Genomic DNA, 25,126 nt, shown 5'->3' on the forward strand with positions numbered 1-25,126 from the left:
TTAATTTCAGCATTCAGAAAAAAAAGGGCAACAATAGACACTCACTAAACACCGAGTCCCTCCCTTATCATTTACGGCACTCACAAGCTCAGCTTCTGACAGAGGAGAGCAACCGAATCCTCTACGCTTGTTATGATCCTATACCTTTCTGGTTTTGCCTAGATTTACACCCAATTGTAGAAGAATTACCAGAAAAAAACCTGTCACGACAAAATTTCCCATCAACTCAGAATATCACTAAACCAGAAAGCAACCATGTCTTCATACTGACACACTCACAGAAAAGCAGGCAGGCTGGGGAATGAACAGCTGACAGGTGGTTTTATAAACTGTAGGGCTATTGATTTACTCACAGTTAACCCACGCTATTAACTCAAAAAAAGTAATTCTGAAAATTAATCGCAATTAATCACAGTTTTAATTGCACGGTTAAGCAATAGAATATCCATTGAACTTTATTAAATATTTCTGCATGTTTTTCTACATTTTAAAAATATATCGATTTCAATTACATCACAGAATACAAAGTGTACACTGCTCACTTTATATTATTATTTTTATTACAAATATTTGCACAGTAAAAATAATAAAACAGTATTTTTCAATTCACCTCATACAAGTACTGTAGCACAATCTCTATCATGAAAATGTAACCTACAAATGTAGATTTTTTTTTGTTACACAACTGCACTCAAAAACAAAACCATGCAAAACTTTAGAGCCTACAAGTCCACTCAGTCCTACTTCTCGTCCAGCCAATCACTAAGACAAACAAATGTGTTTACATTTATGGGAGATAATGCTGCCCATTTCTTATTTACAATGTCATCTGAAAGTATGCCCCTTCATGCTTCGGCCCCCATTCCAGAGGACATGCTTCCATGCTGATGACGCTCGTTAAAAAAATAATACATTCACTAAATTTGTGACTGAACTCCTGGGTGGGGGGGAGAATTGTATGTCTCCAGCTCTGTTTTACCCACATTCTGCCATATATTTCATGTAATAGTAGTCTTGGATGATAACTCAGCACATGTTGTTCATTTTAAGAACACTTTCACTGCAGATTTGAAAAAACGCAAAGAAGGTACCAATCTGACATTTCTAAAGATAGCTACAGTACTCGACCCAAGGTTTAAGAATCTGAAGTGCCTTCCAAAATCTGAGAGGGATGAGGTTTGGAGCATGCTTTCAGAAGTCTTAAAAGAGCAACACTCCAATGCAGAAACTACAGAACCAGAACCACCAAAAAAGAAAATTAACCTTCTGCAAGTGGCATCTGACTCAGATGATGAAAATGAACATGCATCAGTCCACACTGATTTGGATCGTTATCGAGCAGAACCCGTCATCAGCATGGATGCACGTTCTCTGGAATGGTGGTTGAAGCATGAAGGACATAGGAATCTTTAGCGCATAAGGCAAGCAAATATCTTGCGACACTGGCTACAACAGTGACATGTAAACACCTGTTCTCACTTTCAGGTGACACTGTGAACAAGAAGCAGGCATTATCTCCTGCAAATGTAAACAAACCTGTTTGTCTGAGAGACTGGCTGAACAAGAAGTAGGACTGAGTGGACTTGTAGGCTCTAAAGTTTTATATTGTTTTATTTTTGAATGCAGTTTTTTTTGTATATTATTTTACATTTGTAGATTCAACTTTCATGATAAAGAGATTGCACTACAGTACTTGTATTAGGTGAACTGAAAAATATTTCTTTTGTTTTTTACAGTGAAAATATTTGTAATAAAAATAAATATAAAGTGAGCACTGTACACTTTGTATTCTGTGTTAATAATGAAATCAATATATTTGAAAATGTAGAAAACATCAAAAATATTTGAACTGTATTTTATTATTGTTTAACAGTGCGATTAATCGTGATTAATTTTTTTAATCCCTTAACAGCCCTAATAAACTGCATTTATTGCCAAAATACAAATGGCTGGTTTTCCTGCAATGGTTCTTGTCCTTTTCAACCCCTTTTCTAACAAGTGAGCAAGTTACATCTAATAGTGTAAAAAAGTCATTGACATCTAATACTGACCAATAGCTATGGACAGAAATGGAAGGTATATTATTATTTAGAACTGTCTCACTGTTACCTTTTGCTCCTCACATCTATTTACTGGGTTCACCTTGCCTTATAGTTAGACTGTAAGCTCTTTGGGGCAGCGACCACTGTGCATGTTTGGGGGGGGGAGAGAAGGTGGCAATAAATGGGACTTGGTGCTACCACAATATAATAAATATGTAGACTGTATATATGGTTATGAAAACTACCACAAAACTCTTGGTATTTCACAAGTCACAACATTCATCTCAAGCTCTGTGTCTTAAGAAACACACACACTTACTTGTTCTATATAGCTCTTGGGGGGTGGTACCCAGCTCCACACAGGCCAGTGGCATTGTTTGCCATGAACCACTTGGAGGTGCTAGAACATAGCTCGAAGCCAAGAGGATTACTGCAAGGGTGTCAGCAGCATAATTCAGGGGAAGCAGCATGGGAGGAGAGTCCTAGGAGTTCCCTCACCCTGGCCCTCAGGGAGCTACCTGCCAAATTCTGTGAATACATCTAAAAACTTTTAAAAGGAATAAATTGTTCCCCTTGTGCATCCCTTAAAATGCAGCCCATTCAAGGGGCAGAACCTGCCTCTGCTCCCTTCGCAATGTGCAATACCAGCTTCATAAGGGGAAAGCAAAGGGAGTCAAAGGGCTTGTCTACCCTTAAAAGTTCTACCACTCTAACTATAGCCATATAGTTAACACAGTTAACCTCTCTAGTGTGGACACAGTTGTACTGGTTTAGGTCTGCTTATTCCCATACGAGGGAAACTAGAAAGGAACAAGCTATATTTTGTCAAATGCTGTGAAGTTTTACAGCAGCTTGTTTGGGAAGACTTGCATCAAGCACTCACAACACTGTTGCTTGTGTGTAAAATTGGCAGCCCAAACACATGGTAGAAAGGAGCTAATGGCACCCTATACCATGGCATATTCTTCCACTCTCCCTTCAGGTATGTACCAACATGTGCTCAACTCTGCCACCTCACTTCAAAGGAGCTACAGCAAAACTTTCAGTTTGGGTTTTTATTGGTCCAGTCCATTGAATCTGTGTTTGCTTGGACTTTCTGCCTCCAAAAACAGTTCCCGAAGTCAAAACCAGCAAGCCTTGCATGTACTCCAGTACAGGTGAGTGAGCACTACACAACACCACCACCAATATGTGTTCAAGTTTTTTTAAAAAATTATTTCTGCCTTGGACCTTTCTACCAATATTGGGATGGCTGAGTTCTAGTAGTTTGAATATTTGCAAATAAATACACACACTTGAATACTCTGAGAAAGTAAATTTTAAAATTTGTTCCCCACCTGACAAGTCAGATCATCCATAGAGGAACAGAAATGATAGCATGCGAGTTGTGATCTCAGACTAAGAAGCTCAAGTTTTGAACAGCAAATGAGAGTAAACTAAATTTGCAGGAGCCATCAAACAGTTTTGCACAGGAAAAATCTCAGCCTATTCAGGGTTTCTGCTTATAGGGAGAAGGCACAATTCATCAATAATTTGTTTACTACAGGTTAGTCTCTACTCCTATTCCCACCCTAAAAGCAACATAGGTGTAACACTAAACCAGGTGACTTTTGCATGGCTGCAGTGCAGCATAGCCATACGGACAATTGCACGTGAGCCTTTCAAAAACTGAAACATTAGCTGCTGTGGAATAGAGACCTGATTTGCCTTGGGTGCTCAGTTTATGGGCAGATTTGTGTAATCCACTGGTCAATGAATGTTATGACTCTCTCTCTCTCTCTAGTCTAGATGATCCAGAGGATGTGAATCTGTTACAACCCATGTAGACACAAAACCTGGCTCTTGAGCTCAAGTGGCAGAAACTCAAGCTTTCAGTTATGTAGATTCAATCACCAGCACTGGCCAAGACAGAGATCATACTTTTAGTACCCTTGATGTTCTAGAGTCCAACTGTGTTACTGTCCAGGGGAGGGAAATCTGTTAAGAAAACAGAAAATCTTAGTTCACAGTCACACTAAAGAGCACTTGAGAACAGATGAATTTCCATAGACATATTTAACCTAATGAACAGAACTCAATGTAGCTTAAAGAAATGAATGCTGCTTGTTACTATCAAAGTCTATGTTTGTTCTGTGTCATTCTGGAAAGATAAAATAAATATCCAGGGACATTTCCAGGGATCAATCAGCATGATTGTGAAGTTCCACATTTCTTCCAGGCTGTTCTCATTAGAAATGGCAATTCTGCATATTTTGAACAGTTTACACTACAAGGATTATTAGACTAGTACAGCAGCATAATGTACAGAAGTTACTGAGCAGCAGCTCACTTCATTGCAAATTGGTAACACTTGAAAATAAGGGTCTAATCATTCATTCCTTTGGCACCAGTCAGTTCTGCCGCATGCACATGACATACCATTTAGAGAAAACAATTGAGGATATATTGTAGGGAAAAGCCCTAAGCTAGCAATTGTGGGACAGGACCTTTTCAAACTAATTTCTCAGACTATTATCCTATGCAAAAAGTGATGCTTCAGCTCCCAAGTGCAACTAGTGGAATTCTGCATCACAAGCAGATTACAGCAACAATCAAAGGCAAGATCCATTTTATTCTTGAAGACAGGTTTCAGAGTAACAGCCGTGTTAGTCTGTATTCGCAAAAAGAAAAGGAGTACTTGTGGCACCTTAGAGACTAACAAATTTATTTGAGCATAAGCTTTCGTGAGCTACAGCTCAGTTCATAGGATGCATACTGTGGAAACTGCAGCAGACTTTATATACACACAGAGAATATGAAACAATACCTCCTCCCACCCCACTGTCCTGCTGGTAATAGCTTATCTAAAGTGATCATCAAGTTGGGCCATTTCCAGCACAAATCCAGGTTCTCTCACCCCCTCACCCCCCTCCCAAAAATCACACACACAAACTCACTATCCTGCTGGTAATAGCTCATCTAATAGTGACCACTCTCCCTACAATAGCTTTGGATGAGCTATTACCAGCAGGATAGTGAGTTTGTGTGTGTGGTTTTTGGGAGGGGGGTGAGGGGGTGAGAGAACCTGGATTTGTGCAGGAAATGGCCCAACTTGATTATCATGCACATTGTGTAGAGAGTTGTCACTTTGGATGGGCTATCACCAGCAGGAGAGTGAATTTGTGTGTGGGGGGGTAAACCTGGATTTGTGCTGGAAATGACCCAACTTGATGATCACTTTAGATAAGCTATTACCAGCAGGACAGTGGGGTGGGAGGAGGTATTGTTTCATATTCTCTGTGTGTATATAAAGTCTGCTGCAGTTTCCACGGTATGCATCCGATGAAGTGAGCTGTAGCTCACGAAAGCTCATGCTCAAATAAATTGGTTAGTCTCTAAGGTGCCACAAGTACTCCTTTTCTTTATTCTTGAAGATACTCTGCAACTAAATCCATTAGAAAAATTAAGTGAAGGATAAAATACTAGGTAAGTAATGAATCTTATCCAACTGGACATTAATGACATGTTAACATCTGTTACTGAAGCCCAAGATGACATAACAGACCATGAGAGAGCACAGTGATGTACTCTACATGTGAAAGGCATCTTTCATGAATGACATGGAAGCTGGAGTAATCTCTCAGTCATGCAGACAATCTCTCCAGGTCATTAGTTCAGAGACATTAAGTAAGTTTTGTGGAGAAGTTTCCACTGTTACTGCCCCTGCTTCACTCTGTATGGATAGAAGACTCCCTCCTCCTGCACCAAATTCTTGTATTCACCATATTTGATAAGAATCTAAGATATGAATAATTTCAGAGAATTTACTGGATGAATTTCACATTTCCAATCACATTTTCTCTGTGAAGAGACAGAAAAACCAAGATCTGGTCATTCAAAATTAGACAATGAATAATCTGCACAAATAAAGCTTAGCTTGTAGCTGTTTCCTGAGCAGTTCATTGTAAAATACTGGATACTCAAAATTACTTGAATTTTGAATATGTAGACTCCTGGAATGGCTTCTCTCCTCCGATTGGAAGAGTGACACTATTAGAATCTATTTTCGGAGGCAGTTGTGCTTACCGATTCCAAATTTGCTTTTCATCATTCTTCTGCAATATTTGCTTAAAATTGACAAGACATTCCAGAGTGAATTAGTTTGATGAACTATTAGTAGAAAACAAATGCAAAGGCAATCATGGAAGCTCATTTTTTAAAAAATTCAAACTGTTTGAAGGAGAGTTTTTGAAGTATGTAACCAGCTCTAGCTGCAGTCGAGACTGCTTTTTACAGCTAAGTAATTTACTCCAGGAAATAGGCTTTGTAACAGAAACAATGATGTCCTGAATTAACAAGGTATGAGCAGCTGCACCTCTGTTATATCAGATCTACAGGATGGTTGCCTTTACGGTATAGTGTAAAGCTTTCCTCTAAAGTGTGTGCGCATTAGGAGTGGGTGTTCCTTAAAGAGGGCAGCTTTTCCCATAAGGATTTGCATTTACATAGTGTCTAATCAGAACATTAGAAGCCCTGGAAGTAATTGTGTTATATATACAGTATAGTAAAATGAAGTGCAAGAGGTCAAACAGACTTACCGAAAGTCTCACAGAATGACTGAGCAAGATGGTAAAAGAACTAAGAGGTCTAGTTCCTCAGCCTCTGCTACATCACTTGATCACTCTTCCTTCTAAAACACACTCCCATATTGCAATAGAAGCCACAAGAAGACTCAGACAGCAAAGCAAAGCAAAGCAAATACAAGCCTGAATGAAGCTAGACACATGTTAAGAACCTGAGTCCACAGCGACCAGACAGAATTAAATCCCCCAAGGACATAGGGACAAATACACTTCTGGTTTAACCGGTCATTCAACAGAGCTACTTTCTGCAGCATTTTCCATGCAACTCCAGGGTGAATGAGTAAATTAAGACTGATCCTTTCTGCATTAATTTACCATGTTGCCTTCTAAGGAGTTGTGGGGCAGTGGATTTTGAGAGATTCCCTGGCAGTGCTCCTCTGGTAGGAGCTGTGCTGTCAGGGATCCAACTGGCATGAGGCCCCTGCTAATCACTTTGGATCTGCTGGTTTTGAAGGTGGAAACCCCTAGCAAACTAGGACAGGTGAACCCCGCAAAGAAAACATTAGAGTTGACAGCCCTCTAAGCTAATAACTCCTTCACAGGAATGTCCTGTTCATAACCTAAGAACTTGGATTCTTCCATTTCAGCAGAGAACTGTCAGCCTGAAGCCACCCCGCACCTCCATATAGGGCAGTCACACAGGAAGAAGCTGTAGCAAAGAGACAAGTTCAAAGTGGATGATTCAGGCTCTGAACTGAGAGTGGAGAAATGGCCTCTCCCAGTACAAGTATGAAACCAGCAATTCCCCACCTTAATGAACATGGATGCTCAACAGTTCCTATAAGCCACTTAATCTATTAACAAGCATGTAGAAAAGGAGGACTTGTGGCACCTTAGAGACTAACCAATTTATTAGAGCATAAGCTTTCGTGAGCTACAGCTCACTTCTTCAGATGCATATCGTGGAAACTGCAGCAGGCTTTATATATACACAGAGAATATGAAACAATACCTATTCCCACCCCACTGTCCTGCTGGTAATAGCTTATCTAAAGTGATTTCCAGCACAAATCCAGGTTTTCTCACCCTCCACCCCCCCACACAAATTCACTCTCCTGCTGGTGATAGCCCATCCAAAGTGATAACTCTTTACACAATGTGCATGACAATTAAGCTGGGCTATTTCCTGCATAAATCCAGGTTCTCACATCCCCCCCACCCCCATACACACACAAACTCACTCTCCTGCTGGTAATAGCTCATCCAAACTGACCACTCTTCAAGTTAAAATCCAAGTTAAACCAGAACATCTGGGGGGGGGGGGGGGGGTTAGGAAAAAACAAGAGGAAACAGGCTACCTTGCATAATGACTTAGCCACTCCAAGTCTCTATTTAAGCCTAAATTAATAGTATCCAATTTGCAAATGAATTCCAATTCAGCAGTTTCTCGCTGGAGTCTGGATTTGAAGTTCCGCCGACGTGCACGGGCTGAAATTGTGGAAAAGCAGCATCACTTGCCCCATAACCTCAGCCATGCGGAACGCAATGCCATCCACAGCCTCAGAAACAACTCTGACATCATAATCAAAAAGGCTGACAAAGGAGGTGCTGTTGTCGTCATGAATAGGTCGGAATATGAACAAGAGGCTGCTCGGCAGCTCTCCAACACGAGTTTCTACAAGCCATTACCCTCTGATCCCACTGAGAGTTACCAAAAGCAACTACAGCATTTGCTCAAGAAACTTCCTGAAAAAGCACAAGATCAAATCCGCACAGACACACCCCTGGAACCCCGACCTGGGATATTCTATCTACTACCCAAGATCCATAAACCTGGAAATCCTGGGCGCCCCATCATCTCAGGCATTGGCACCCTGACAGCAGGATTGTCTGGCTATGTAGACTCCCTCCTCAGGCCCTACGCTACCAGCACTCCCAGCTACCTTCGAGACACCACTGACTTCCTGAGGAAACTACAATCCATCGGTGATCTTCCTGATAACACCATCCTGGCCACTATGGATGTAGAAGCCCTCTACACCAACATTCCACACAAAGATGGACTACAAGCCGTCAAGAACACTATCCCCGATAATGTCACGGCTAACCTGGTGGCTGAACTTTGTGACTTTGTCCTTACCCATAACTACTTCACATTTGGGGACAATGTATACCTTCAGATCAGCGGCACTGCTATGGGTACCCGCATGGCCCCACAGTATGCCAACATTTTTATGGCTGATTTAGAACAACGCTTCCTCAGCTCTCGTCCCCTAAAGCCCCTACTCTACTTGCGCTATATTGATGACATCTTCATCATCTGGACCCATGGAAAAGAAGCCCTTGAGGAATTCCACCATGATTTCAACAATTTCCATCCCACCACCAACCTCAGCCTGGTCCAGTCCACACAAGAGATCCACTTCCTGGACACTACAGTGCTAATAAACAATGGTCACATAAACACCACCCTATACCGGAAACCTACTGACCGCTATTCCTACCTGCATGCCTCCAGCTTTCACCCTGACCACACCACACGATCCATCGTCTACAGCCAAGCTCTGCGATACAACCGCATTTGCTCCAACCCCTCAGACAGAGACAAACACCTACAAGATCTCTGTCAAGCTTTCTTACAACTACAATACCCACCTGCAGAAGTAAAGAAACAGATTGATAGAGCCAGAAGAGTTCCCAGAAGTTACCTACTACAGGACAGGCCTAACAAAGAAAATAACAGAACGCCACTAGCCGTCACCTTCAGCCCCCAACTAAAACCCCTCCAACGCATTATTAAGGATCTACAACCTATCCTAAAGGATGACCCAACACTCTCACAAATCTTGGGAGATAGGCCAGTCCTTGCCTACAGACAGCCCCGCAACCTGAAGCAAATACTCACCAACAACCACATACCACACAACAGAACCACTAACCCAGGAACTTATCCTTGCAACAAAGCCCGTTGCCAACTGTGCCCACATATCTATTCAGGGGACACCATCACAGGGCCTAATAACATCAGCCACACTATCAGAGGCTCGTTCACCTGCACATCCACCAATGTGATATATGCCATCATGTGCCAGCAATGCCCCTCTGCCATGTACATTGGTCAAACTGGACAGTCTCTACGTAAAAGAATAAATGGACACAAATCAGATGTCAAGAATTATAACATTCATAAACCAGTCGGAGAACACTTCAATCTCTCTGGTCACGCGATCACAGACATGAAGGTCGCTATCTTAAAACAAAAAAACTTCAAATCCAGACTCCAGCGAGAAACTGCTGAATTGGAATTCATTTGCAAATTGGATACTATTAATTTAGGCTTAAATAGAGACTTGGAGTGGCTAAGTCATTATGCAAGGTAGCCTGTTTCCTCTTGTTTTTTCCTACCCCCCCCCCCCAGATGTTCTGGTTTAACTTGGATTTTAACTTGAAGAGTGGTCAGTTTGGATGAGCTATTACCAGCAGGAGAGTGAGTTTGTGTGTGTATGGGGGTGGGGGGGATGTGAGAACCTGGATTTATGCAGGAAATAGCCCAGCTTAATTGTCATGCACATTGTGTAAAGAGTTATCACTTTGGATGGGCTATCACCAGCAGGAGAGTGAATTTGTGTGGGGGGGTGGAGGGTGAGAAAACCTGGATTTGTGCTGGAAATCACTTTAGATAAGCTATTACCAGCAGGACAGTGGGGTGGGAATAGGTATTGTTTCATATTCTCTGTGTATATATAAAGCCTGCTGCAGTTTCCACGATATGCATCTGAAGAAGTGAGCTGTAGCTCACGAAAGCTTATGCTCTAATAAATTGGTTAGTCTCTAAGGTGCCACAAGTCCTCCTTTTCTTTTTGCGAATACAGACTAACACGGCTGTTACTCTGAAACCTAACAAGCATGTGTCTTTCACAGTGCACAGATCATATGGCTTTTAAAAGGGGAGTCTGGAACAAGGGAGACCAGACAAAGGTACAGAAACTTAGTAAGTGCCCTGGGGGGGGCAGCTCTGAAAGCCAACCTGTGAGAGAGTCAAATTCCGATTGTTGTATGCAGTGTAGTTGTAGCCATGTCAGTCCCAGAATACTAGAGAGACAAGGTGGGTGAGGTAATAACTTTTATTGAACCAGCTTCTGTTGGCGAGAGAAAGCTTCTCTCTTACCAACAGAAGTTGTTCCACTATGAGATATTACCTCACCCATCTTGTCTCACTCAGCATGACAAATTTAACAGGGCTCTGAGCAAAGTCAGCCATGTATGACAAGGACTCGTATCTTATGTGATCAATCTGCTAAGGTTGTTTCTGCTGCTGCTCTTTACCTCCTGCTCAGGAGAGAGTCACCAGGAGGATATGGCTCCACAGAAGCTGGGACTAGTAAGATGTGGAAGCTACCTTACTAGGGATTCTGAAAGGCATGGAGTAGTTGGAGACAGTGGGTAAGGATCTGTTTGGGACCCACCAGCTACTAACTAACATCGGAACTTGCCTGGCGGATGGTAGCACACCAGGCATACCAGGAAGTGTTTCAGGACAAAGTCTGTCAACATGCAATACTGCAACTACTCCATGCGGGAAAGACAATCACACGTGGCTGAAGAAACTTATTTCCAGCCATATGTTGGATTTCACCATTCACAAGACATACTATGTTGATTAGCTAGGAAGCAATCAATTCAGAAACAGACATGAGCTCTGAAGCTCACCCCTCCACAAGCTTTGAATACTCACAATGAACTACCTGTATAGAGCAAAATGTATTTAATGAAGAAATTCAGGAATAGATTTTGAATAAGTAAGCTGAAGTACCTGTCTGATCACCATTTATGGACAGAAAATAAGGGCAATTTGAATTCTACTGCTCTTTTTAGTGAAAATTATTCACTCAGCTCCAACAGGTACGGACATGTGCCTGTGCCAAATGGTTGCTGCCTGCTCTATAAGAGCTTTTCGAATGAGGGCCACAAATGATACCACAATATCAGCTAAATAAGCCCCTACCACATGCATGTGTGTTGTGTCTTCTACTATAACCATCTGTCATGACTATTTATTTTAGCAAACAAGAACATAAGAACAGCCATACTGGGTCAGATCAAAGGTCCATCTAGCCCAGTATCCTGTCTACCGACAGTGGCCAATGCCTGGTGCCCCAGGGGGAGTGAACCTACCAGGTAATGATCAAGTGATCTCTCTCCTGCCATCCATCTCCACCCTCTGACAAACAGAGGCTAGGGACACCATTCCTTACCCATCCTGGCTAATAGCCATTAATGGACTTAACCTCCATGAATTTATCCAGTTCTTTTTTAAACCCTGTTATAGTCCTAAACTTCACAACCTCCTCAGACAAGGAGTTCCACAGGTTGACTGTGCGCTGAGTGAAGAAGAACTTCCTTTTATTTGTTTTAAACCTGCTACCCATTAATTTCATTTGGTCACCCCTAGTTCTTATATTATGGGAACAAGTAAATAACTTTTCCTTATTCACTTTCTCCACACCACTCATGATTTTACAGACCTCTATCATATCCCCCCTTAGTCTCCTCTTCTCCAAGCTGAAAAGTCCTAGCTTCTTTAATCTCGCCTCATCTGGGACCCGTTCCAAACCCCTAATCATTTTAGTTGCCCTTTTCTGAACCTTTTCTAATGCCAGTATATCTTTTCTGAGATGAGGAGACCATATCTGTACACAGTATTCAAGATGTGGGTGTACCATGGATTTATATAAGGGCAATAAGATATTCTCCATCTTATTCTCTATCCCTTTTTTAATGATTCCTAACATCCCGTTTGCTTTTTTGACTGCTGCTGCACACTGCATGGACATCTTCAGAGAACTATCCACGATGACTACAAGATCTTTCTCCTGATTAGTTGTAGCTAAATTAGCCCCCATCATATTGTATGTATAGTTGGGGATTTTTTTTCCAATGTGCATTACTTTACATTTATCCACATTAAATTTCATTTGCCATTTTGTTGCCCAATCACTTAGTTTTGTGAGATCTTGTTGAAGTTCTTCACAGTCTGCTTTGGTCTTAACTATCTTGAACAGTTTAGTAACATCTGCAAACTTTTGCCACTTCACTGTTTACCCCTTTCTCCGGATCATTTATGAATAAGTTGAATAGGATTGGTCCTAGGACTGACCCTTGGGAAACACCACTAGTTACCCCTCTCCATTCTGAAAATTTCCCATTTATTTCTACCCTTTGTTCCTACCCTGTCTTTTAACCAATTCTCAGTCCATGAAAGGATCTTCCCTCTCATCCCATGACAAATTAATTTACATAAGAGCCTTTGGTGAGGGACCTTGTCAAAGGCTTTCTGGAAATCTAAGTACACTATGTCCACTGGATCCCCCTTGCCCACATGTTTGTTGACCCCCTCAAAGAACTCTAATAGATTAGTAAGACACGATCTCCCTTCACAGAAACCATGTTGACTTTTGCGCAACAATTTATGTTCTTCTATGTGTCTGACAATTTTATTCTTTACTATTGTCTCAACTAATTTGCCCGGTACTGATGTTAGACTTACCGGTGTGTAATTGCCAGGATCACCTCTAGAGCGCTTCTTAAATATTGGCATTACATTAGCTATCTTCCAGTCATTGGGTACAGTAGCTGATTTAAAGGACAGGTTACAAACCATAGATAATAGTTCCACAATTTCACATTTGAGTTCTTTTAGAACTCTTGGGTGAATGCCATCTGGTCCCGGTGATTTGTTATTGTTAAGTTTCTCAATTAATTCCAAAACCTCCTCTAGTGACACTTCAATCTGTGACAATTCCTCAGATTTGTCACCTACAAAAGATGGCTCAGGTTTGGGAATCTCCCTAACATTCTCAGCCGTGAAGACTGAAGCAAAGAATTCATTTAGTTTCTCCGTGATGACTCTATTGTCTTTAAATGCTCCTTTTGTATCTCGAACGTCGAGGGGCCCCACTGGTTGTTTAGCAGGCTTCCTGCTTCTGATGGACTTAAAAAACATTTTGTTATCATCTTTTGAGTTTTTGGCTAGCTATTCTTCAAACTCCTTTTTGGCTTTTTCTTATTACATTTTTACATTTAATTTGGCAGAGTTTATGCACCTTTCTATTTACCTCACTAGGATTTGACTTCCACTTTTTAAAAGATGCCTTTTTATCTCTCACTGCTTCTTTTAAATGGTTGTTAAGCCACGGTGGCTCTTTTTTAGTTCTTTTACTGTGTTTTTTAATTTGGGGTATACATTTAAGTTGAGCCTCTATTACGGTGTCTTAGAAAAGTGTCCATGCAACTTGCAGGGATTTCACTCTAGGCACTGTACCTTTTAATTTCTGTTTAACTAGCCTCCTCATTTTTGCACAGTTCCCCTTTCTGAAATTAAATGCCACAGTTTGGGCTGTTGAGGTGTTCTGCCCACCACAGGAATGTTAAATGTTATTATATTATGGTCACTATTTCCAAGCGGTCCTGTTATAGTTATCTCTTGGACCAGATCCTGCGCTCCACTCAGGAGTAGATTGTTGCCTCTCCCCTGTGGGTTCCTGTACCAGCTGCTCCAAGAAGCAGTCATTTAAAGTATCGAGAAATTTTGTCTCTGCATTTCGTCCTGAGGTGACATGTACCCAGTCAATATGGGGATAATTGAAATCCCCCACTGTTACTGAGTTCTTTATTTTGATAGCCTCTCTAATCTCCCTTAACATTTCATCGTCACTATCACTGTCCTGGTCAGGGGGTCGATAATAGATCCCTACTGTTATAGTCTTATTAGAGCATGGAATTACTATCCATAGAGATTCAATGGAACATGTGGATTCATTTAAGATTTTTATTTCATTTGATTCTACATTTTCTTTCACATATAGTACCATTCCCCCACCCCCACCCCCGCACGGCCTGTTCTGTCCTTCCAATATATTTTGTACGCTGGAAAGATTGTGTCCCACTGATTGTCCTCACTCCACCAGGTTTTTGTGATGCCTATTATATCAATATTCTCCTTTAACACGAGGCACTCTAGTTCACTCATCTTATTATTTAGACTTCTAGCATTTGTGTACAAGCACTTTAAAAACTTGTCACTGTTTATTTGTCTGCCCTTTTCTGATGTGTCAGATTCTTTATGGGAATGTTTCTCGTCTGATCTGGCCCACACTTTGTCCTCTTTCATCCCCTCCTCCTGACTAAAACCTAGAGAATCTCTATCAATAGACTCTCCTCTAACAGAAGTCTCCTCTAACAGAAGTGATCAATGGCTCCATGTCTAGTTGGCAGCCGGTATCAAGTGGAGTGCCCCAAGGGTCGGTCCTGGGGCCGGTTTTGTTCAATATCTTCATAAATGATCTGGAGGATGGTGTGGATTGCACTCTCAGCAAATTTGCGGATGATACTAAACTGGGAGGAGTGGTAGATACGCTGGAGGGGAGGGATAGGATACAGAAGGACCTAGACAAATTGGAGGATTGGGCCAAAAGAAATCTGATGAGGTTCAATAAGGATAAGTGCAGGGTCCTGCACTTAGGACGGAAGAACCCAATGCACAGCTACAGACTAGGGACCGAATGGCTAGGCAGCAGTTCTGCGGAAAAGGACCTAGGGGTGACAGTGGACGAGAAGCTGGATATGAGTCAACAGCGTGCCCTTGTTGCCAAGAAGGCCAATGGCATTTTGGGATGTATAAGTAGGGGCATAGCAAGCAGATCGAGGGATGTGATCGTTCCCCTCTATTCGACATTGGTGAGGCCTCATCTGGAGTACTGTGTCCAGTTTTGGGCTCCACACTTCAAGAAGGATGTGGATAAATTGGAGAGAGTCCAGCGAAGGGCAACAAAAATGATTAGGGGACTGGAACACATGAGTTATGAGGAGAGGCTGAGGGAGCTGGGATTGTTTAGCCTGCAGAAGAGAAGAATGAGGGGGGATTTGATAGCTGCTTTCAACTACCTGAAAGGGGGTTCCAAAGAGGATGGCTCTAGACTGTTCTCAATGGTAGCAGATGACAGAACGAGGAGTAATGGTCTCAAGTTGCAGTGGGGGAGGTTTAGATTGGATATTAGGAAAAACTTTTTCACTAAGAGGGTGGTGAAACACTGGAATGCGTTACCTAGGGAGGTGGTAGAATCTCCTTCCTTAGAGGTTTTTAAGGTCAGGCTTGACAAAGCCCCGGCTGGGATGATTTAACTGGGAATTGGTCCTGCTTCGAGCAGGGGGTTGGACTAGATGACCTTCTGGGGTCCCTTCCAACCCTGATATTCTATGATTCTATGATTCTCTGTCCGATCCACGAGCGCCTCTGCAGCAATTGGCTTTCCCCCATCTCTTAGTTTAAAAACTGCTCTGCAACCTTTTTAATGTTAAGTGCCAGCAGTCTGGATCCACTTTGGTTTAGCTGGAGCCCAGCCTTCCTGTATAGGCAGCGCCATCCTTAGCCATAGGCAGAATAGGCAGCCGCCTAGGGTACTACTCTGCCGGGAGTCCAGACAGAGGGGAAGCAGTGGAGCATGTAAGAGCAGGGATGCTAGGTCCTAGAGAGAGCCGAATGCAGCACAGTCTGAGGGAGGGGATTGGCTGCTGGGGTCTCTGGGAAGGGGTGGGGGAAAGGGTGGTGGAAGGAACTGACCTGTGAGTGTGACTCTCTCCCCTGGCGAGAGGTGAGGCAGGCTCGGCAGTTGCAGTATCCTTTGTTGCCCCCCCCCATAATGCCCATTCTTCTCCCCCTCCTCATGGAGCACCCCCCCCCTCCCCTCCCACAGGGCTGGGTTGGGTGAGGGGAAGGGGAGGACAGGGGCTGACTGGCTGCAGTGCTGAGGAATGAAAGTGAAAGTAACTCATTCCTGGGCAGCCAGCCAGGATTGGAAGGGTCACAGGCAGCTGGCTGGGCCAGAGAGCATGAGTGAAAAATCAGACTGCAGTTTGGGGTAGGATCCCACTTTTATAGGGACAGTCCCAATTTTTGGGTCTTTTTCTTATATAGGCTCCTATTAACCCCCACCCCCTGTCCAGATTTTTCACACTTGCTGTCTGATCACCCTAGGTGGGGGTAATTGGTGCCTATAAAAGACAAAGCCCCAAATATCGGGACTGGCCCTATAAACTCAGGACATCTGGTCACCCTAGCTGGGGAGCGCGTCTCTCCCCTGGGCTGGCAGTGATCCATCACATCTGGGGGGGAGCTGCGCAGGGCAGGATGAGCTGCTGTGGCTCCGTAGGTGCCCTGTCCCTGAGATCAGATGCTGTGCTAACTTCACCATGGTCCATTGGGCTGGCAGTGGTGCCCACTGGTGTGTGATTGGACCTGAGGGTTTGCTGCTGCTATTGCTACTTTGCCCCCCAAGAGGTGGATTTTGGGGTACTGCAGGTTTCCACCCATCTCCTCCTCTACTGCAGCTGTTGGACCAGCAGGCTGGGGCGTGAGTGAGCCAATCATGAAAGCAGTACTGTGTTGCCATTTAGATTGTCATTTAACACCTTTTTCAATAAAAAAAAAATCAATATCTTAGCCAAAAACAGAAAATTAAGTTGTTGACAATTATTTGTGACAAGTTTGGTTTGGGGCAGGGAGTGGGCCAGTTTTCATCAGAGAAACAAAAAATGTTGACTGGCTTTCCTATAGCCCTGTTACCTCTAAATAGAGCCCTCCAACAACTGTAATATGATCATCTCCTTACTAGTGTATAGAGTGACCATATGTTGTACTAAGATTCTCTTGCTTTTTTTTCCCAGTGAGTCAGCATAGCTTTTGCCAGCCCAGAAGTTGGGCAGCCAATGTCTTACGTTTTCACAATGTTTTGTCCAACTTTCATAAAGTAAATACACGATTAATATGAGTTAAAAACGCCAGGGACACTTCCTTGTGAAGAATCTGTGCAGCAGATCATGCTAGAGTTGTGAAAATGTCAGTTTTTGATGGAATTTTAGAGGCAGTGATTTATCTTGTTGCCCAAAATATGCTGCTAGTGCTAATGTCTTTCCAAACAAAACTAAGGCAGAATAGGACTTCTGTAACAGTTCTGTGCTGCCTTAATCTAGATGAGACGATTCTGTGCTGACTTCATTTTGGTCACTTTGTGCTTTACCGAGGAGTAAAACTAGGGTTATATTTTGCCACTGTTTGGAAACCCAGCTTATTAAACTGGATAATGCCATTGATCTATTTACAGTATAAGGTTGATATAGAGTTGTAACTAACATTAAGACTGACCCCACTATACATTTAAAACTAAAAAGTGACTTTGTAAAAATGACATGGGTTTCCAACAATGTGTCTCAGTCAGGGAGGAGCGCCTTGTGAGGTGTCTTCACTCTAGCTCAAAGTCACAGACTCACGATTATCATATATTAGTTATTTTAAATAATACTTCTGATAATCTGATATTTTAAACAGTTATTTCTTTAAAAAACACCCTTATAAGTTATGTCGTATAGAAAAAAACTTTCTGGGTCACAAAAAAGAAAACGGAAAGATGAAATAGGATTAGCTGTACAAGCACAGAAGGGTTCTATACTTAAGTTTGTACATTATGAAAAAACGAAGTTGATCAAGATCATCAAGTAACTGCCGAAGAAAATATTTATGCAGGCGAAGCTCAAGAAATGCAACAACACACAGAACAATCATTTGAAACAGATGCAGACACAAAACAAGAAATTACAACAGTTGAAACTCTACTAGCATGGGATATAGATGACATTGGCACATGGCCACAATCTTTAAACAATGAATTCCATGCCATTATACTTGAGAATGGCCCTGGGAGAATAAAAGGTCTCGAATATCCTAAAGACATCAGAGGTAGGAAATTCACAGAAAACAATTACTACAAAAGACTTTCTAATGGTGAAATTGTCAACAGACGGTGGCTTGTGTACTCTAAATGAAAGGATGCTGTATTTTGTTTCCCATGCAAGCTTTTCAATAGTTGCAATTTTAAGATAGCAACCATGGGTATTAATGATTGGAAAAATCTTAGTCACATATTACCACAACATGAAAAGGCACAACACCACATTGAAAGTATGCACAAATGGCGTGAGCTGAGTGTAAGGTTAAAAATTAGACAACTCTTGATGCCCAAAATCAAAGATTGCTGGAGTCAGAGAAGCAGCATTGGCGTCATGTTCTTGAATGTCTATTATCTATTGTAGAATATCTATCAACAAACAATCTTGCTTTTAGAGGAAGCATTGAGAAATTATTCCAGCCCAAAAATGGAAATTTTGGGGGCCTTGTACAACTGCTGGGAAAATTTGACACAGTGATTCATAGATTCATAGATATTTAGGTCAGAAGGGACCATTATGATCATCTAGTCTGACCTCCTGCACAATGCAGGCCACAGACTTTCACCCACCACTCCTGCAAAAAACCTCACACCTATATCTGTGCTATTGAAGTCCTCAAATCGTAGTTTAAAGACTTCAAGGAGCAGAGAATCCTCCAGCAAGTGACCCGTGCCTCATGCTACAGAGGAAGGCGAAAAAGCTCCAGGGCCTCTTCCAATCTGCCCTGGAGGAAAATTCCTTCCCGACCCCAAATATGGCGATCAGCTAAACCCTGAGCATATGGGCAAGATTCATCAGCCAGATACTACAGAAAATTCTTTCCTGTAACTCAGATCCCACCCCATCTAATATCCCATCACAGGCCATTGGGCCTATTTACCATGAATATTTAATTACCAAAACCATGTTATCCCATCATACCATCTCCTCCATAAACTTATCCAGTTTAATCTTAAAGCCAGATAGATCTTTTGCCCCCACTGCTTCCCTTGGAAGGCTATTCCAAAACTTCACTCCTCTGATGGTTAGAAACCTTCGTCTAATTTCTAGTCTAAATTTTCTGGTGGCCAGTTTATATCCATTTGTTCTTGTGTCCACATTGGTACTCAGCTTAAATAATTCCTCTCCCTCTCTGGTATTTATCCCTCTGATATACTTATAGAGAGCAATCATATCTCCCCTCAACCTTCTTTTAGTTAGGCTAAACAAGCCAAGCTCTTTGAGTCTCCTTTCATAAGACAGGTTTTCCATTCCTCGGATCATCCTAGTAGCCCTTCTCTGTACCTGTTCCAGTTTAAATTCATCCTTCTTAAACATGGGAAACCAGAACTGCACACAGTATTCCAGGTGAGGTCTCACCAGTGCCTTGTATAACGGAACTAAAACCTCCTTATCCCTACTGGAAATACCTCTCCTGATGCATCCCAAGACTGCATTAGCTTTTTTCATGGCCATATCACATTGGTGGCTCATAGTCATCCTATGATCAACCAATACTCCAAGGTCCTTTTCCACCTCCATTACTCCTTATTGATGAGTCCCTAGCTTATAACTAAAATTCTTGTTATTAATCCCTAAATGCATGACCTTACACTTCTCACTATTAAATTTCATCCTATTACTATTACTCCAGTTTACAAGGTTATCCAGATCCTCCTGTAGGATATCCCTGTCCTTCTCTAAATTGGCAATACCTCCCAGCTTTGTATCATCCGCAAACTTTATTAGCACACTCCCACTTTTTGTGCCGAGGTCAGAAATAAAAAGATTAAATAAGATTGGTCCCAAAACTGATCCTTGAGGAACTCCACTGGTAACCTCCTTCCAGCCTGACAGTTCACCTTTCAGTTGGACCCGCTGTAGCCTCCCTGTTAACCAATTCCTTATCCACCTTTCAATTTTAAGGACACAAAATTGAAAGGACACAGTGATGAGTGAACATCTCCGAAAAGTAACTGAAAATGAAATACATGACCACTATTTAGGACCAAGAATTCAAAATGAACTGATCATGCTAATGAGTGATAAAGTGAGAGATAAAATTGTTTCATTGGTTACTTTGGCAAAATATTTTGCCGTAATTCTAGATTGCACTCCGGACATAAATCATGAAGAACAGATGTCGTTAGTCGTGAGATTTGTCGACATTAACAATTCAGCACAGATTACAGTTAAGGAATCATTTATCACATTTTTAGACGTAGAGGACACGACAGGTTTTGGACTTCTTCAAGCTCTCCTTGATTAACTAAAACAAATGGGGTCATCCGTAATGAACATTAGAGGACAAGGCTATGATAATGGTGCCAATATGAGAGGATGCATTTCTGGCGTGCAAGCTAGATTGCTGGCAGAAAATCCACGAGCCTTTTTTGTTCCGTATGCATGCCACAGCCTTAATTTGATTTTGTGTGATATGGCCAAGTCTTCTGTAGAAGCTATTTCTTTTTCTGGTTTACTGCAATGCGTTTATGTGCTCTTTTTAGCTTCCACTCAACGATGGCAAATATTCAAAGCACATGTCAATGGTAATACCGTTAAGCCTCTATCTGAGACACACTGGGAAAGCAGAGTAGAAAGTGCAAAAACGTTGAGATATCAATCTGAGGAAGTTTACGAAGCACTGGTTGCTATTTCGGAAGAAGCCAGAGATCCAAAAGCGAAAAGTGAAGCACAGTTATTGACCTCTGAAATATTCAGCTTCAAGTTTCTAACATCTGTCGTAATCTGGTATGACATTCTTGTTAAAATCTCAAGTATAAGCAAAATAATGCAGAGTCCAATGATGCACCTTGATTCAACACTTACCTTACTAAACAACACACAAGACTTTTTAGTGAAGTACAGAGAAAATGGATTCAAAGAAACACAGGTTACAGCGAGAGAGCTTGCACAGGCACTCCGTGTAGAACCAAAATTTCCATGTCCAAACATGACAGGAGTTTCAAGGAAAAAATGGCAAGTGGAATATGAAGGCGCAGATGAGCCCATAGACAATCCAAAAAAGAAATTTGAAGTTGAGTTTTTGATGTTGTGATGGATAAAGCAATATCTGCCGTTGATGAAAAGTTTAATACCTTACGAGCACACCATGAACAGTTTGGATTTTTGTATGACAGAACTAAATTCAACGAAATAGGAAAACAAGAGCAGCAAATGACAAAGTGCAAGAACCCAGAGAGCCTCCTGAAGCACGGTGATAGTTTTGATTTAAATGGACTTGAACTGTACGAAGAATTGAGTACATTGTCATCAATGTTGCCACATGCAAAATCGGTGATGGACATTGTACAGTTTATTCATATCAGCAAACTTGTTGACATATAACCTAATGTGTACATTGCCACTCGTATTCTACTGACAATTCCTGTAACAGTAGCTTCAGGAGAACGGAGTTTCTCAAAACCAAAGCTCATTAAAAACTATCTCCGTTCTACAATGAGTCAGGAACGATTGACTGGTCTTGCTATTCTTGCAATCGAACAAGACATCACTTTGACTTTGTCTTTGTCATATGATGACATTATTACTGATTTTGCAGCCAAAAAAGCCAGAAAGATCACTTTAATTAAAAACAAATCCTTGTTTCAATACCTCTTCATAGAAATTTCCAATGAAATGTTGACAAATTTAAAAGATTATATTATTTGCATCATTCTGTCAATAAATCAGAATTTTTCTATAGCGCTACTTCTTTAGTGCTAGTCCACCAGCATTACAGTGTGCTTAATGAAGTTAAAGTGTTTTTAATAAAGTGCATGTGGCAAGTTTTCCAGTACTGTAAGCTTATGTTTGTGTTGCTAAGAGCAAGTCAGGCATAGGGGCACCAGTTTAATAATCCCGCCTAGGGAACCATAAATCCTAAGGACAGCCCTATGTCTAGGCTCCCCCATCCCAAAAGTTTTCCCAGTTCCTAATAAATCTAAACCCCTCCTCTCTATACCATCGTCTCATCCACGCATTGAGACTCTGAAGCTCTGCCTGCCGACCTGGCCCTGCGTGTGGAACTGGTAGCATTTCTGAGAATGTTACCAGAGCGGTCCTGGATTTCAGTCTCTTTCCTAGCAGCCTAAATTTGGCCTCCAGGACGTCTCTCCTACCCTTCCCTATGTCATTGGTACCTACATGTACTACGACCACTGGCTCCTCCCCAGCACTACACATAAGTCTATCTAGATGCCTCAAGAGATCCGCAACCTTTGCACCGGGCAGGCAAGTCACCATATGGTTCTCCCAGTCATCACAAACCCAGCTATCTATGCTTCTAATGATAGAATCTCCCATTACTAACACCTGCCTTTTCCTAATGGCTGGAGTTCCCTCCCCTGGAGAGGTAACCTCAGTGCGAGAGGATACCCTATCATTATCTGGGAGGAGGGTCCCAACCATGGGAAGGTTTCCCTCTGTTCCCGTTGACTGCTCTCTTTCTCTGGGCTTTTCAAGGTGGGTCAAATCTACAGTGTCCCGGAAAGCCTCAACAACATACCTCTTTGCTTCCTTTAGCTCCTCCAGTTCTGCCACCCTGGCCTCCAAAGCCCATACACAGTCTCGAGGGCCAGGAGCTCCTTGCACTGAATGTACACATACGCCACCCGCCCACATGGCAGGTAATCATACATGCTACACTGAGTGCAATAAAGCTGCTGGGCTTCTGCCTGCATTTTCTCCTACAGTTACCTAGGTTAATGATAGGGTTTTTGTTTGAATCAAGAAGTTTTGATTATAGTTTAGTTAAAAGGCTCTAAAGAATGGTAAGGGTACCTCACCCCCTTCCCAACTCCCTCTCAACTCCCTGTTAGCAGTCGCAAAGCTCCCTGGTCGCTTGCTCACTGCTTTATAAAGCCCTGGCCTTCTTGATAGCCCCGCCCCCTGATGAAGGCTCAGCCAATGAACAGAGGCGTCTAGATTTCAAACCAAGCTTCCAACTGCCAGCCACAGCACACGGTCCTTCAAACAAACAAATAAAATGTTATTGAGTATGTCACTTAATCAATTCTCCGTCATTGCAGTGGCCCCAGGCCCTGGTGCACCTCGGTCCCTCCAGTTTGCTGCCTGTGGCATGCGATAGTTTAGTCTCCTGAGATGTAGGGGCTGCGGAAGCTTCCTAAAAGGAGTGGGGGGGTCCCACTGGAGCCTGAACCATGACCCCACCCCTCTCTGCCGCCCCTTCCCTCCAAGGCTCTGTCCCTGCCCCAACCCCCACCGCTGCACCACCCCTTCCTCCCAAGATCCTGCCACCTGCTCGCTCTTCTCCCACCCACCCCCACTCTCCCTTATAGCCGGTAAAAAGTGAGGGGGCCGTGGGCCCTGGCCCCCCCGTCTGGTACCCCTGCCTGGGGACTGTAATACTTTGATCGAATTCTGGTGGTTGGGCTTGAGGTGGAGGTGGCAGGGTGATACTGAGGATCCAGTAATGCACAGAAGGCCTTAACACTGAGCACAAAGCACTAACAAGAGGCAGTGGTTCTGCAATCAAACCTCATTTTCCTTCCAACCTATGCAAACTGTTGCTAGAGGGGAGATTATATGCGGTCTCCTTTTCGTTGGTTTCAAACTGCCAGCCTAAATAGCAATTTGGTTTGAATAATTCCCCACGTCATAATGCAGATGTCAAATACCAGCCTAAAGAGACACTGGCTACAGTCTATAAAGCAGCTTTGATTTAAAAATGAAGGCTATTGAATGAGAAGCTAACAGAGCAGGTACTTTTGATTTTTTTTAATCTTGTTTCCAGCAGGAGACTGGAAATTCCATAGGCGACAGAGTTCTGAATAATTCAGGATGCTTCACGAGTTGGAGGAAATATTTAAGAGGGTAAAAAAAAAAGTACTTACGTTTGCTTAATTTGATGTGTTTGATCTACAAAGAGTGCATTTTTCTTAGATAAGGATGTCTAATAGCATAGCAGCCAGAGTCAGAAGCATTATCATATAAAGCACCACAGCTTGGAAGGATGCATGAATATGGTGCAGTTTCATACAGTTTGTCAAGACAAGGGTGACAAGTTCAGTGGTAGGACTTTTCCTTTGTCATCATGACTGAAGAGGAAGAAAGAGCACTGCTGGACTGTAGGACCTATTCTGATATTCAGAATAGGCAAAGCCCAAGGGGAGATGGAGGAGGGATCAACCAATGATCACTTTCAACAGTTCTCTAGTGGGTTTGAAGCTTACAACATCAGTCAGCTGAGACAAGTTCCACTTAAATGAGCCAAAGTCAATGGTGATGCATAAGGTGGGGTAAGTTAGGTGCTGAAAAGTGGGTCTGAAGGAGTCTAACTTATTATTTACCAAGGCCAGAAAGGAGATGTATAGCAGGAAGAGCAACTAGCAGGGAGTGAGTAAATTAAGGTATCCCTTTGTGCATCCTCTTCACAGGTGTGTTGCCCCAACTTGGGCAAATACAGAGCTGGGGTTTGAAATATAAATAAAGCTTGCATACAGATAAGCAGCTGTTTTACCAAGAAACCCCATCACTCTGAAAACCTTGTTTGTCCAGATACTGCAGGCTCAGTCCTGCTCCCATTGAACTCTATGGCAAAGATTTCATCAACTTCATTAGTCTCAGGACCAGGTCTGAAGGGGCCAATCCTGCATTCAGCAACACCTGCATCAGCTCTCATTCAGCTCTACAGGTGCTGGGCATATGTCTCAAAGACAGAATTTGGCTCAGAGGAGCTGTTTTAACCTCACCATGCTTTTAGGTGACCAAGCACTAGAAATGCACATTAACAAGACCAAT

General features: G+C 42.4%; 1 protein-coding gene across 2 annotated transcripts in view; it reads right to left on the reverse strand.

The window, feature by feature from the left end:
* The window catches only part of LOC140914687 (uncharacterized), a 147,956-nt gene that overhangs the window by 84,458 nt on the left and 38,372 nt on the right, over positions 1-25,126 (reverse strand). Inside the window, exon 2 of one of the 2 annotated variants that reach the window (XM_078853785.1) lies at positions 3,963-4,019. The exons of the other annotated variant lie outside the window; for it this stretch is intronic. The gene's annotated coding sequence lies outside the window, so the exon portion shown is untranslated. The remainder of the gene's footprint in view (positions 1-3,962; positions 4,020-25,126) is intronic. 2 annotated transcript variants of the gene reach the window in all.

Source organism: Lepidochelys kempii, chromosome 7 (assembly GCF_965140285.1).
Source record: "Lepidochelys kempii isolate rLepKem1 chromosome 7, rLepKem1.hap1, whole genome shotgun sequence".
NCBI lineage: Eukaryota > Metazoa > Chordata > Testudines > Cheloniidae > Lepidochelys > Lepidochelys kempii.